Source organism: Labrus mixtus, chromosome 17 (assembly GCF_963584025.1).
Source record: "Labrus mixtus chromosome 17, fLabMix1.1, whole genome shotgun sequence".
NCBI classification, from domain to species: Eukaryota; Metazoa; Chordata; class Actinopteri; order Labriformes; family Labridae; genus Labrus; species Labrus mixtus.
Window position 1 is genome coordinate 22,781,250 of NC_083628.1, and position 16,703 is coordinate 22,797,952.

A 16,703-nucleotide genomic window follows, 5' to 3' on the forward strand; every position below is an offset into this window, starting at 1 on the left:
GTGTATGACTTCATTGATAAGATTTCTGTATCTTATTAATGACTGTGGAAACACTGTTCTTTTTTTGTATGCTGTGTTTTGATTTTGTTTTTAACCTCAATGTAAAACACACTGAGCTTATCTGTAATGAAATGTGCTATATAAATAAAATTGCTATTGCTACTCTATGGGCCTGCTTCTCCCTCTGTTACAAAATATTTAGTCACCCTGTGTCCTTGATGATATCGATTAATTTAGGGACATTTAAGTTATAATACTAATTCTGTTGAAATATGATTAGGATTCTCAGAGAAAAATACTAAAAAGGTTCAGGTTAAGGATACTTAAAAATGTACCCCAAAGCAGTTACATGAATGTACTTAGCCTATTGAGTCACCTTGGAACACATTTCACCTAGATTCATTGCCTCATGGCTTGTTTGTATTTGCCTTGCATGTAAAATGTGACCTGAGTCTCTTACTCATTGTCAATAAATGAGAACAGGGTCCGAAATTAAAGAGCCCATATTATGCCCTTTTTGGGGTTCATGTATTTAATCTATGTACCTACTTTTGTACGTTCACAATAGCTAAAGTCCAAAAAAAGTGTCTGTTTTCAAGTACTGCTCCTCCTTGCTCCCTCTACGCTCTGAGTCCCTCAGCTACGCTCTGCTGAGCCCCCACTGCAGAGCCCCACGTGGGCCAAGTCTGCTCTGATTGGTCTGCCGATCCGCTCTGTCGTTATTGGTCAGTTGCTCAGCACGGTTTTTGGAAATGTCCCGCCTCTTTTACCATATTGGGAATGCAGCCACTGGCTCCGTCCGAGGGGAGCATAAACATTAGCACCTTAGCACTACTGTGCTACCGCAGGCTACGGCATATCGTGGGCATGCTACAGAAGTTAACTGGCGTGCAACATGAGCTGCTGGGCTTGCCACAACGAGCCAATGGGCTTAGATCAGTGATCTCACACCGACAAGACGTCACACTGGCAAATTTTTATCGAGGGGGCTAGAACCGAGCATTACATGCGGCTAATGCTACAGCTAACAGGAGGAGGAGGAGCCGCATTTCCGCGGACTTTGAATTTTTGCACATAGATGTGCCTAAACATGTACAGGACACTTGGAAAACACATTAAAGAGCATATAAAACCAGAAAAAGCATAATATGGGACCTTTAACTATTTGACTCACCAGGCCAAGCTTATTTTTTACCAGTTGAAATAACATTTTGTTTTTGTGTCACATACACATCTGTAACAGTACATTTATTTGAGTTAATAAGGTCTTAATTAGGCTACTGTTGAATCAAGAGACCTAAATCACAGATTTAATAATTTTATTGGATAAGGAGATTGAGAAATTACAATAATCTATTTACTCTCCTTTATTTAAAGGTAGCAGTGCCCAGAGTCGCCCCAGCATTAATTACAGACTAAAAACAAAAATCCATCAGAGAATAAATCTGCTTTAATCCACAAAAACAAGCTTTTCTCTCTGTTTTAACATTGACAATGTTAAACATTTAATATAAGTACACCGCCAGCCAGCCAGCCTTTGTTTTGTATGCATTTTTATGTTAAAGAATTAACCTCCCCTAGACGCCATCCAATCCCATAACATCTCAAGTTGAGATTGTCAGTGGACTGGAGCAGTCAGAAAACTATTGAATGGCAGCACAGTTTGCATTGCCAAAAGAAGGAAAAGCAAAATTAATACAAAATAAACTAAAAGGAAAACATGCAGCTAAATGAAACCAGGGAACTATCTTTGCCTTGTGATCCATTTATTTCTTCAGGAGATATTACTGATGATGTTGCTTAAGGTGTCTTGATGTGCAGGTGATTGCACTGATTATTTATTCTGAGATGAGAGGAGGGTTGGGAAGGATGCTGGCCCAGAATTTAACATAACTGATTCTCAACTGCTGTCTCACATAGCCCTCGTCCATATCAGAATTGATCTCCAGGTAATGATGATTGATGGTAAACTCAGGCCAGTTAGTGGGCACGTTCTCTCCTTTGGTGGGGTCCCTGTAGCCAGAGAAAGGAAACTGAACATGGGCACATGTAGTTTTTTATCTCAGTATGTTGTGACGGTCACTGCTCCCTGACATCCCGAGGTCCAATCAAATTTTGTTTTGTCCTTAACGAGTTCAGTAAGCGGAAACACAACAGTTGAAAAGTGTCTACAGAAACTCCTGTAGTAACCCACTAACCCCAAGAACCTCTGAAGCTCCTTCTTGGTAGTGGGTGGCGGATATTTAGCAACAGCCATGACGTCACTGTGGCTCTGGTAAAGTCACATTTAGCCAAATTAACAGTGAGACACGCTTCCAAATGGGAATGCCAAGTATCACTGAAGATAACCAAATCATCAAGATAGACTGCACAACCTTTTAGACCCGAGACTACACAGTTCATCAGATGTTGAAACGTCGCAGGGGCATTCTTTAACCCAAAAGGCATCACCTTATAGGAGTAGAGACCAACTGGTGTGACAAAAGACAACATTTCTTGTGCGCGTTTTGACAAAGGGACCTGCCAATACCCCTTTAGCAAATCAAACTTGCTAACAAATTTGGCCGAACCCACCTGATCAATGCAATCATCCATGCGTGGCAACGGAAATGAATCTGATTTTGTGACTTTATTCACTTTCCCCAAATCAGTACAAAACCTGGGATTCCCATCCTGCTTGGGCACCAAAATACATAGAGAAGCCCAACTAGATGACGAGGGTTCGGCAATGTCATTTTGAAGCATGTAAGTAACTTCAGCATCCAGATACTCACGTTTACTTGGTGACATAAGGTAAAACTGCTGTTTAATTGGCTTTGAGTCTCCCACATCAATATCCTGCTCAATACAATCTGTTCTGGAAGGAATTTCACCGAATAAACAAGGATACTTGCCTACCAACTCCACTAACTCCTTGCGCTTTGAGTCAGGGAGATGAGCAAACAACAAATCTGAATTCTTCAAGCGGCCATACAGCAGACTCTCATCAGGCTCTGGCACTCCATCTTGCTGCTGAACCACAATCCCCGAAGGCACAGTCAGAACTGGGTGCACACTACTCTCCACAAACTCTCCTGGATCTGCTACAGCGACACGCTTGTAGTATGGCTTCAGGAGGTTAACATGACAGACACGTTGGGTCTTCTTCCGACCGGGCGTTACCACAACATAATTCAAATCAGAATCTTAATTCACCACAGTGTAAGGACCTGAGAAGTTGGCCTCAAAAAGAGAACCAACAATGGGCATAAGAACCTGGACTAAATTCATGTCTCTCCGCACGACGATCATACCACTTTTTCATTTTATTCTGGGACAAACCCAGCTTCTCATGCGCCATACAACCAGCAACAAATAATCGATGACGGAACCCATTTACAAACTCAATGAGGTTCCTCGGCAGCTCAGTATCAACACAGTAACCCTTCAGCACTGACAGAGGACCCTGAACAGTATGTCCAAAGACCAACTCATTTGGGCTAAAGCCAGTACTTTCTTGCACCGCTTTCCTAGCAGCTAACATGAGCCATGGAATTCCCTCCTCCCAGTCTCTATCAAGCTCTGTACAGTAAGCCCGAAGAAGAGACTTGAGAGTCTGATGGAACCTCTCAAGGGCACATTGACTCTGGTCATGGTACGCTGATGACTGGTTCTGTTTGACATGCAATAATTTCAACACTTGAGCAAACATGTGAGATGTAAAATTCGACCCCTGGTCACTCTGAATCACCTTGGCAATGCCAAATATCGATACGAACTGTGACAATTCTTTAACCCCAGCCCGTGTTGTAATGGATCTCAAAGGATATGCAGCAGGATACCTGGTACTCTGACACATAACTGTTAACAAATATTTACATCCAGATTTAGCACAAGGCAAAGGTCCAACACAATCTATGATGAGATGTGAAAATGGCTCACTTACAACCGGAATGGGCAGCAGTGGCGCTAGTTTGATGTTCTGATTAAGTTTCCCCGTTTACTGGCACACATGACAAGTCTTAATGTAAGCTGAAACATCCTTCCTGAGCTGCGGCCAAAAGAAATGTTTTAGGATGTTCAGGGATGTTTTCCGCACACCAAAATGTCCACTCTCATCATGTGCCACTTTCATAACAAGAGGACGAAGTTTCACCGGCATCACCAACTGAAAAACATAATTTTTCACGCAATCCTCCCCAACTGGTACCCATTTACGGAACAGAAACTCGTTTTGCAAGAAGTAGCCTGTCACAGTACTACTTATCTCAGACAAAGGTAAAACCCGATCCAGTATTTCTTTCAGAGAAGGATCACTTCTTTGCTCCTCCACTACATCTTTGTGTGACAGCGACAACAGAAGCTCAGACAGAGACGGGGCCTCCAAAACCACATCCACAACACCATCAGTTATGGACATAGACCGTGTAATTCCACAGGATGAAAGAACCTCCGGCAGTACTTTAGAGCTTCCATCTGAGACAGGATCAACTGGACAAGAAGTGACAACAGGTAATGGTGGAGTGTCACTCTAGACTCTGCCCCCTGCCAGGCCATTTCCCAAAATAAAGTGTACGCCTTCAATAGGCAACGCTGGATGCACACCAACGGCCACTTCCCTCTTAACCAGCTCACAGTCAAGCAGTACTTTGTGCAAAGGAACAGGAAGGATGTTCAACTCCATTCCACGACTAAGAACACAGTCTCCAGTGTCAGTCTCTTCAGAAAGAGGCAAAACAGAACCAACAATGAAGGAATCATAAGCCCCAGTGTCGCGCAGGATTTTTATGGGGACTTTTTCACCTGTTCCTCCAACACATCCATTTCACAAGAATGAGAGGTAAGCAGCTCTGACACACAACAATCTCCAACCGGGGCAGCAAACGCGACCGGTTTAACATGCATTTTTCCTCCCTTTGTTTTAGCCTTTAAGACAGGGCACTCTGACTTCCAATGGCCCTTGTCGCGACAATAGTTACACACATTGCTATTATCAACATTAACACCAGCTTTAGAGTCAGATCTTAAAAATCCAAATTTCCTTGAACGCATCCCAGACAGCAACACAGAGACGTTACCACGGTAACCAGAAGCCTCTTGCGCAACAGGACGGTCCCGAAAACTGCTCTTATGCAGCAACAAATATTCATCCGAACAAACAGCGACCTCCGCAGCAGTTGGCACTTTCTGCTCATTAATGTAAGTTGCAATGCGTTCCAGAAGACAATTTTTAAACTGCTCCAAAATTATCAGTTCACACAACCCATCAAACGAAGTAACATCAAGCGCAGTTAACCACCGCTTTAAGTGAGTGGACAGATCCCTGGAAAACTCTACATATGTCTGACTGTTTTTCTTCTCCCAGCCTCTAAAACGCTGTCGATATGCCTCAGGCACAAGTTCATATGCCTTAAGAACAGCTGACTTTATTTTAACGTAACTGGTGCTGTCTTCAAAACTCAAAGCAGAATATGCTTCTTGCGCCTTCCCTGTGAGAACAGACTGAAGCATCAGAGCGCAGTCAGCATCGGGCCAACATCTTGCTCCAGACACACGTTCAAACAACAAGAAAAAGGTGTCTGGGTCTTTTTCATTAAAGTGTGGTAACAGACGCAAGTTATTAACATCAAAGCGATGCACGGAAGAGCCACTAACTTTAATCTAACTTAGCCTTCTCAAACGGTTAACGGATCCGTTCGAGCTCAAGCTGTTTCTTAATTTATAATTCACGTTTATTTCTGTCATGTTCCATCTGCATTAACAAAATCTTGTGCGTCGGGAAAGACAAAGCAGTAGGATTAGGTGGCTTTTCTTTATCTTTCTTCAGTATTCCTTCCTCAGTTAATTTACATTTTATCGCTGATTAAATGTTGTCTTTCACACGTTTGTCTCCAACAACCGTCACAGAAAAATGCTCCGCAATCATGAGCAACTTTGGAACATTTATCCAGGTATTCCTGAGATGGATCAGCAATAAACAATTCGATTTCAGACATTTTAATTTACAATTTATGTGACAATGAACCGGAGAAAAACACAACAAAAACAATTGTCAACTTTGCGCACACACGGAAACCAGCAGACACAGAGACACTAACCGGTGCGCACCAAGAGGAACACTCCTCAACCCAATGTGGATTTTCCCCACTATCTAAACATAAACCCAGCTACTTAAACTCGACCCTATTGCAGCTGCAGTGGTGGGTATTTATGCACTAGTGACCGCTGGCTCAGTTGGGCGACTAGCAGGCTAGCAACCTACCAGTCTACCAGGGGAAAACACCACACTATATTACCGATTACGCACAGGAAACTGTCAAGTGCCAGCCGGCAGCCAAACAATAAGCAGCTGACAAACAAACTCTCTCTCAACATCAAAGTAAGAACAAACAATCCACAAAGCTACAAACAAATCGCTTAACTTACCCTGCACTGTTAACCCAAATAGGCCGTCATTTCCAACAAACAAACTCCTGCTCATACATGAGCCGACAAAAGTTTTACTGAGAACAGGTACACCACAGAACAATAGACTCCTGCGCGTGCAGTGAGCGCTCCAACTTTCCGCACACAGAATCAACAAAAGTTTGAAGCAGAAAACTCCTCAAATCCAAGCAAAAACTTGCTTAAAGGTAAACTAAAGTCAATTTGAATGTTTAACATTTAATTGAGCCAAAAAAAAAAAATGATCCAAACGAACAACCAGATTAACCGATCAACCAAGTACCAATTACCAAACAAATACAAATCAAACTTTCTTACCAAAGTCACGGCACAAAAGAGAAAAAGGCGGACGAGCCCCCAATTTGTCATAACCTGGCTCCATGGCCATGACAAATATGAGAAGGAACAACTTAAATTGAGGACACAACGATTTCTTTGCACAACGCACCCACAACCATAGCACAAACAAACGAATGTCAAAGTTTAGGCAAGAGAGAGAGAGAGAGAGAATCCACCCTGGGGACGGGCTTTTATGCCCTGCAAGCAACAGACCCAGGTGCTCTAGATTGGACCATCCAACTCCTCCAGAACTAGGGGGACAGAATCAATTAGTTACAGCCTGACTAAGGCAGTGACCGTCACAATGTGGTTAAGTTTTTCATTCATTTATTATCACTGTTATTATTTTATTTCTGTGATGCTCGTGGTGTGGTACCCCGTTTTAGCAAAGTTGGTCCAGTAGTTGATCATGTAGCCTGAAACCTTGCGGTGTCTTGGCCAGTAAAGGAGGGGTGTGGTGAAAGGTTTTCCAAACACATACTGCAGATCATCAGCGTGGTCGGCTCCCATCCAGCTTGGGTAGGGTTTTAAGTCGCCACCCAAACGGTTGGACTGAGAGAACAGGTAGGAGTAAGTACGGCCGGTTCTTTGGTCGGAAGATGGAAGAGAAAGGGATGTAACAATGAATACACCAAGGAGCGTGACAAACAGAAGTCTTACTGGTAGAAATTTCTTCAGCAAGATCTTATTCTCACGTGGCGTTGGCAGCATGAAGGTAGAGGGCAGCCTGAGTAGGAACCAGGAAGATGAAGTCTGTTCCAACATCCACAACAGTTTTCTTGATTGTCTCCTTGGTAGCATTTGGTTCCCAGTTTGAGGTATATGTGGAGTAAGCATTGTCTAGAGCTTCAGGGCCACTATCCTTAACGTATGAAGCCAATAGCCTCTTCAAATCCTCGCTGCAATCAGGAAGAAAAGGTTTCAAATTTACGTCTGACAAGAAACTTTTTTGTTGCCCTGTAAAATATGTTAATACAACCACAGAAAAAATTACATTTTACTGTTTCACACTTCAACCAAATGTTTTGAACTCACACAGGTGTGTCCACCACGGCGAGGTTGATTGAAGGAACATCCAAAGAAGTGAAGACGTGTCCGTCCATGTCATTGACTCCAGCGATGTAGTCGATCTCAGCAGCATTGTGGAACAGCTTATGAGGCTCATCAGGCAGGAAGTCGCCGTCAACCACAGGAGATAGGAGAAGGTTGAACACAATGGGGTCTGATGGAAGAGTGCAACATCAGATGCTTGCTACCTACAGTGTTTACATCTGACTTTCTAATCTGTCATTTGCTGAAGGACTTCTAAATTAACTGTTTCTAGTTTGAATAAAATCTATAGTGACATTAAAAACTTACTGAAAATTGTTCAGCGGTTGAAATTTAAAATGATGTAGGTGGTCAGTGAAACACTAGGTGGAGTCTTTGTTGTGAGTTATAGTCATAAGTAGCAGGCTTTAGGACACATCAACATATGGCTGTAGGAGCTGGGGATTACACCCTTCACGTACACAGACTCAGAAATGCGAACACATACACAGCACAACTTCTCTTGCTGTCTCCGACATTACACATCTCCACCATCTTCCCCTCGGATATGTGTGAAATTGCACATACAAATTGACAACATGCAAATGTCTTTTTATCTTGCGCCCAAAGATACACTATACAAAGACACACATACTTTAGATATGGGTACTTAATTGCTTATGTATTAAAAACGTTTTTTTTTTAGTTCTGGTAGATGTTGAACAGAAAATACACTGCAAGTTGAATTGTTAAATTCTGGTAGACAGCACCAAAAAGAAATATATACTTATCCTGTAGACTTGGTTGTATGAATTTTAGTTCTTACTATCAGGTGAACTGACAATACTGATATTGCCAGCCATGGTAAGAGTCACAGGATCAGTCATCTTCAAACATTCAGCCATAGAATCATTGGTGGGGCAGTTGACCTTCAGGGCAATCTGGAGAGGAAGTTCAAATGAGCTTTAGTTGTTTACCAGCTCTGAAATATTATGTACATTTAAAAAATATTCAAAGGTTTGTTAAAGAAATAAAAGAAGTCAGGGAGGCTATTATGTACCTCCTCAGCATATCTGCGGGGGTTTTTGTTGATAGCCCAGGGGCAGAGTGCAACCCCGCTCTGGGAGATGGCTCTCCTGATCATTCCTTTGTTGTGTGGAGTGAGAATCTGCAGACGCACACAAAACACAACAAATATTTTATTTTAACAACATTAAGTTATTAGTCACTGTAAATGCTGATGGAGAGTTCAGCATCTCTGGGACTTTTAAATGTGTATCATTTTCCTACAGGTGTTCTAAATACCAGAAATGAACTTTTAAATTACAGCAAATGGTCATCAATTTACTTAAACATCAGTAGGGCCACCAAGGCAACTGTGCACAAATTCTTATTACCTGCATGGTTACATGGCAAATGGAAAAACAGATGAATGTTTATTATACAAAGTATCTGGTTGGGGGTAACATGTTTTTTACACAAAATATAAAGTTTTTTGTTTTTTTTAATGTTGTGTTGCTTGGCAACAGATCAGTTCCAGTCCAGTTGCAGAACTAGTTATGTTAGCAGAGCCATATGAAGGATTTAATAAGCAAAATTGAAGAATCAGGTGTTGCTATGAAATTTAACGTAATATAGGTCGCTTGTATTGCTGTTGTATAAAGGCAATGCCACACTCAAGAGTGCTGTTATGGCATTTACCAGAAAAATATAGACATTCAATATAGATATTCCCTTGTCAAACTGCTTAATGATTTTTATTGATTAAAATTACTTCAGAAAAAATGTGAAGAAGACTTAATGTCATATATTTAATATGTAATCAATCAATGCTGGAATTCAAGAAAAATACTTTCTCACCTGGAAGCTGACACTAGCTCCCCCTGCAGACTCTCCAAACATGGTGATGTTGTCGGGGTCTCCTCCAAAAGAGCGGATGTTACTGTGCACCCAGGCAATAGCAGCCTGATGGTCCCAGAGACCAAAGTTTCCTGAAGGGGAATCACAGCACCAATGACTGATCTCAATGAAAACTTGCAGGAAAGACCACTTCTTCACGCTTTTGCTTCAAAAAGGTGAGACAAAATAAACGTACCAGGCAAATCAGAATCTCCAGTGCTCAGGAAGCCCAGAGTTCCCACACGGTATCCCAGTGTCACCACAATGACATTGCCTCTGTCTGCCATCTCCTGCCCATCGTACAGATAGTCATGGACGAAATTAGCACCCATGGAGCCTCCAACCAAGAAGCCTCCTCCGTAGATCCAAACCATGACGGCCATGCCTGTGGACACTGAAGACCAACAGTGATTGGAGCTGGTTGAAGTCAATATATAATAATACTGAGACTTTGTGGGCCTCTTGTTGTCTTTACCTGAGCTGCCATGAGGAACTCAGATGTTGAGGTACAGACAGTCCTCACTGCCTCTTGTGTCAGTCATGATAAGGTTCACCTGAAGGCATCTGTCCCTGAACTCAGTGGCATTTAGAACACCTGCCAATAGACACACAAGGTTAAAAGTCAGGGCTGTGTATTCACAAGAACCTTAGTATAGGGGATACAATACAATATATTGGAATATGTTGTTTTATTTTAAGTTAGGTTCAACATTTTCACTGACTTGCTGATACTTTGGAGTAGAAAATAATGTAAAAATAATGGTAGATAGATTACAATGTTGCTATCAGTCATTCAAGGGTTTAAACAGATGTTATCCCTTCCAACATGTTTATATGGCTGCTTGGTCAGTGGCCCTATGCTCCAAAATATGAAAGGGTCGACAATTCGTCATGTGAAGGGCTCTCAGGAAGAACGTAGCAATTTTTAAAATTGCTGTAATGTGTGCTCTGGTCTTTGTTAGGACTCGTGCCGCTTCGTTCTGAATTAGTTCAAACACATTTACTGTATTCTTTGGTAGACCAGAAAGAAGAGCATTACAGTAGTCTAGCCTGCTAGTAATGAAAGTGTGCATAAGTCTCTCTGTTTGGCTCAGAGAGAGAAACGTCCTCACTTTTGAACTGTTTTTTAAATGATAAAACGCTGTTTTTGTGATGTAGCATACATGTGGCTATAATTAAAATCAGAATCAAATAGAATACCTAGATTTCTTGCTTCTTGACTTGGGTTAAGTGCAAGTGCATTAAGTGTAGAGGCCAGTTTCTTTGAACCAATGGTGAGTACTTCTGTTTTGTCCTGGACTAGCTGTAAAAAGTTGTGAGACATCCAAGCTCTAATATTTAAAATATAGTTAAAGAGTGAGTCAATTGGCCCAGTGTTATCAGGAGACGCGGCCACATAAAGCTGAGTATAATCAGCGTAGCTGTGGAAAGAGACGCCATGCCTCCTGGTGACACTGCCTAAGGGTAGCATATACAAATTAAAAAGTAATGGTCCTAAAATTGATCCTTGCGGTACCCCACAATGTTTGAAGAACTGGTCATTGATGGTTTCTAAAAACTTTCTGTCCAGATAAGAGGAAAACCAGTTTAAAACATTTCCAGACAGGCCAACATGATCATTTAATATATCTAAAAGAATTTGGTGATCAACAGAATCAAAAGCAGAACTGAGGTCAAGTAACACCAGAACCGTAGGTTTGTTGTTGTTTGAGTTTGAAAAGGTACTTTACTATATAAAAACAAGTTTCTCTAAAATTTTACTTAAAAAAGGAAGATTTGAAATTGGTCTATAATTGCTGGGTGATAAAATGTTCAAGTTCCCATTCTTTAAAAGAGGTTTAACCAAAGCCATTTTAAAATCAGTGGGGAAGACACCGAGCTGCAGAGAGTAATTTACTATGGCAAGAATGTCTTTGGATGCAGAATTAAAAATAGTTTTAAAAAGGCAGGTTGGAATAGGATCATGGGGAACATGTGGAGGGTTTCAGTTCTGGTACTACTTTGTTCAGTGCGTTAGCATCAGCCAGGTCAAAGCAGTCATACCCACCATCACATTGTACATGGGATACATGTTAAAATCATTCACTCATTCTTCACAGGATGATGGGCAGACATGATTATCGTAGGTTAAGATATGTATGTGTGAGAGTTGTGGCTACTTCAGGGGTGATATAACGTTTCCTAAGAATGTGTTCTGTGGTATTTGGAGAGGAGTACAGTGGCTGGGAGGTGTCAGGCGAATGCATTTACAAAAACGCTTGGCAAACTCCACAACACGAATGCAAAAAGCCGCAACACGAATGCAAAGGTGTGTGTAGGCAATGTGCTGGAGTTTGCCAACAATAACCAGTAATTAAAAACAAGAAACGACCTGATATTGGGTGCCTAGGACCTCTATTTTTATTGCCATAATAGTTAATATAATTTTATTTTTTTTCAATATTAAAAGTTTAAAATCCTTTGACAATCCTGCCCCCTATAGTCTAAAACTTTTGTACCGACTGCCATTAGCCTTTTAAACAACTCAATGTGATATTAATTTATTATATTTTTTTATTGTCACTGCCCTTTTTAAATAATTAAGGGTGTTTATTTTTGCCTTATGATCTATCCCACATTTCTTTTCTACTTCTATAGATTTATGTGATGGTTTGTGTGGTAGTGCTGGCTGTAAGGTAAACTGCCCCTCTGGGATAATAAAGAAATCCTTGATCCTTGAACCATGAAGAAAACCCAGAGTGAGAAATGTATGCTGTCATGACACAATATGTCTTATAGCTGAAGCTGTTAACTAAGATGTATTTCCCTTTTCATACAAAAAAATACAACTTTTAACTAAAATCATTTAATTTATATGATTGCTTTAAGGACTATGCATCTCTGTGGTGTCGATTATAGTTTTTTAGTCACTGGTCCATGAGTCTACCCACCGTCCCAGCCAGGGTGACATTTTGGTTTCTGAAACCTTTGAGGGATGTCAGCAAAAGGAATCCCCCTGAAGACATCCATGCTTCTGTTGAGCCCAAGACCGATCTGCTCGCCGTCCACCATCCCTCCCTCAGTGTTCACCACTCCGAGCTTCAAAGGGGACAAAGACATGCACACACAAAAAATGCATTTCAGGTAAAATCATTACAATGATTGAATAGATCAGATTTTATAAATAAAATATTCTCATTATTTCAGTAAGTATTGCAGCTTAATTACAAGAATGCTGTGGATGAGGAAATTGTAGATTTATTTAAATACTGAATGCAATATTAAAGATAGTAAACAAAGACCCTTATTATCTGTGAATGTACAAACATATCTAAAAGTTTCTTGTGGGACACTTACGGAGGCTGCAGAGACCGTCTTCAGAAACACAGCAACAGCTACCAATATTACCAGCTTCATCATCGTGCCTGTGAAAACAAGTGTGATTGTCGGCCAGACTTTTATAACGGAGACCCCTCCTGTAAACAGCTCCTGACTGGTGTGAACTCTGCTTCCCCCACTTTAACATAATATTGAGTTACCGTGTGTCCTTAGACGTACACAGAATAAGAACAAAGTCCGGAGAGAGGGCCTTTAGTTACTGTGGTTCTTCTCTCTGGAACAAGCTCTGCTGACCTGAGGTCCATCTGTGTCTACATTTAAAGAGTAACTAAACCCTAAAACCACTTTTTTCAACTATAAACCTCTGTATTTGAGTATTAAGTAGTGTTATGGATCAATTCAAGTCCAAATCTCGACATTTGAGTACAAAGTATTGAAATTCGAAATATTGATTTAGAAATGTGCATAGTGTCTGCCCTTCCATTTGAAAAACTGTAACGGCTGTGTGGAATACATGCCTACATAGGAGTGAATGCCTACGTCACCAAACCTATAACAGCCTCGTGACTCTGATTTCTCCTGCTTATTCTGCTCCGGTCCCCGGCATCATAACATGCCTCTCACACACACCTGCCAAACACACACACTCGCCCTGCTCGTATAACAGTGGTTATTTGTCTAAAATTTAAAAGCCATAAATCCTCCAGGGGGGCTCGTGTACCATATTTATTCAGTGAGGACTTCAACCAGACCTACAGCATGCACACATATTTATTCAGTGAGGACTTCAACCAGACCTACAGCATGCACACATATCTATTCAGTGAGGACTTCAACCAGACCTACAGCATGCACACATATCTATTCAGAGAGGACTTCAACCAGACCTACAGCATGCACATATATCTATACAGAGAGGACTTCAACCAGACCTACAGCATGCACACATATCTATACAGAGAGGACTTCAACCAGACCTACAGCATGCACACATATCTATTCAGAGAGGACTTCAACCAGACCTACAGCATGCACATATATCTATTCAGAGAGGACTTCAACCAGACCTACAGCATGCACACATATCTATTCAGAGAGGACTTCAACCAGACCTACAGCATGCACATATATCTATACAGAGAGGACTTGTGCTATATAAATAAAATTGCTATTGCTACTCTGTGGGCCTGCTTCTCCCACTGTTACAAAATATTTAGTCACCCTGTGTCCTTGATGATAAAAAGGTAAAAAACACACTTTTCAGACTAAGCATGACTTAAAGAACAAATGAACAAAACATAACTTCAAATAAAAATAAATAGACAGGAAACAACAGAAGAAGAAGAGTCGGAGGTCTAATCTGGTTCATTCTTCCTGACCGCTAGAGGCAGTTCTTAACATTGGATAATATCTGTCTCGTGCACGCACAGGTCGAGTATTTAATATCAACAAAGTCACATGTGACCTGGGATGACACAAGATGTAGCTTACATAGCCTGCGTCATCACGTGAGACGTCCCTTCTGTCTTTTCGCAGTTATCTGTGAATGCAGGTTTTTTTTTACAACAGAAGGAAGCCGAAAAACTTTTAGTTTAGAGCCCTACCACAAGAAAGGAAAAGCCCTGTCCAAACAGAGACTTTCCAGGTGGATAGTTATGGCAATTGAGGAGGCCTATAGGTCAAGGGATCTGCAGGTCAAGGGATCTGCCCCCACCAGGAGTGTCTCCACTTCCTGGGCAGCACTTCGGGGGTCCCTCTAAGTGAAATATGCACTGCAGCCACTTGGGCCACACCATGCACCTTTGCCCACCATTTGAATAATGTGAAAGATAATTGGCTGCCTAGTTACAGCATTTAACTGAAATACAGAGTTATATTCTGACAGAGCAAAAAAGTGGCAGGAGGAGGAGGAGGTGAGGCGTGGGAGAAACAATACCCAAAAACAGTCTGTATTAAAAACTTTTCATAAACATAGTTAATACCAAAACCACTTCAAGCCCTGGAAAACTGTTCTAATGTAATAACTTCTCCTGGAATTGCATGACGGTGGGAACCCTGACAATCAATCAGTTAATTGTAAGATGAAATATATTCATACCAGAACAATGATCCATGCTGCATTCTTGTTCTGGAGTTTCAGAAGGAACAGGTTGATTTGCTGCAGTGTTAGGTCAGTCATCGCTCCTCATTTTCCTATGGTACCTACAGTAAAAAAAGCAGAAATGTACAGTTAGACTGATCCATATCTCAAAACAGCAGCTGTAGGCACCAAAGCTTATGCAAGAGAGGAAAATAAACTAAAAAACGATTGAGAGGAGGGCAACTCTAATCTTACCTGTCCATCTTTGCATCGGGGTTCTGGCTTTGTTTTGTGTACACAAACACAGAAGCCACAAAATTGGGACTACTAGAGTCCAATGACGCCTCACCTGCAAATAAAACACACTTTTTTATTTCATTTCAAACCTTTATTTATTTGGTGCCTTGAGCAAGGCACCAAACCCCATCCCCACCACCAGCTCAGGAGCGCCCACTGTGGGCCACTCCGTCACTCTGACATCTCTCCATTAGTGCATGTCCATAGGATCCTGTTTGTGTGCATGTGTGTATATACTTCAGCCTATGTGTGTGTTGCATGACTACAGAGTGTAAAAACTGAAATTTCCCCTTGCGGGGATCAATAAAAGTAAATCTTAATCTTAAATCTTAATCTTAAATGCAACATTGTACAATTGATTTTTCTCACAGGACTGACCTCCGTGGTCTTTGAGTGGCTGCTTACAAAATTAACAGGCAGCGTAGAAATAATTTGCAAAAAACTTACAGTAGAGGACCACCTATTGATTATATTGATGAAATTAAGGTTGGGCCTATCTAATACTGACTTGGCAGGTATCAAAAACCATCATATCAAATATTTTGCGGAGCTGGGTCCCTGCTATGGCCTTGTTCCTCAAGCCACTCATTAAATGGCCAAGTAAGGGGGCAATATTTAAAAATATGCCAAAAATATTCAAGCGCAACTTTAAAAGATACCGGTGCATAATAGACTGCACAGAAATTTTCATAGCTAGACCCAGTAATCTGATTTCCAGGGCCCAGACGATGGTCAAATTATAAACACAACAACACCATTAAATATTTGATCGGCATCACTCCAGCTGGTGCAATTTCATTTCTGTCTCCTGGGTGGGGTGGACGGGTTTCAGACAAGCAGATCACAGACACAGGTCAAACTTTTGGAGCCTAAGGATGAGGTTTTAGAAGAAAGAGGATTTCTCATCAGAGACGAGCTTGTGGCTTATGGTGCAACCCTTTGTATCCCTCATTTCACAAAAGGAAAAAAGGAGCTTTCTGCACAGGAAGTGGACACTTCTAGACAACTTTCTCGTGTGAGGATCCATGTGAAACGAGTTATTGGTCGGTGGAAAAACTTTAAGATTCTGCAAACAGTTATTCCAGTGTCGCAGGTTAACTTACTAGATGATGTTGTGACTGTATGTGGTTCCCTCACAAACCTCTGTAAGAGTGTTGTTCCCAAATGAGTTACACATAACCATGTATGAGTTATAAAGTGATTTCCATTTGTTAAACATGTATTTACTGTACTTAAAACTTAATGAATTATAATAAACCTCCCAACATTGGCTGCCGCTGGTGTGTCTAATGGTCCTTTTCCCCCCAGATTCTCTCAA

General features: G+C 41.3%; 1 pseudogene; it reads right to left on the reverse strand.

The window, feature by feature from the left end:
- Positions 1–1,749: 1,749 nt before the first annotated feature.
- Positions 1,750–13,190, reverse strand: LOC132992555 (bile salt-activated lipase-like; annotated as a pseudogene).
- Positions 13,191–16,703: the final 3,513 nt, after the last annotated feature.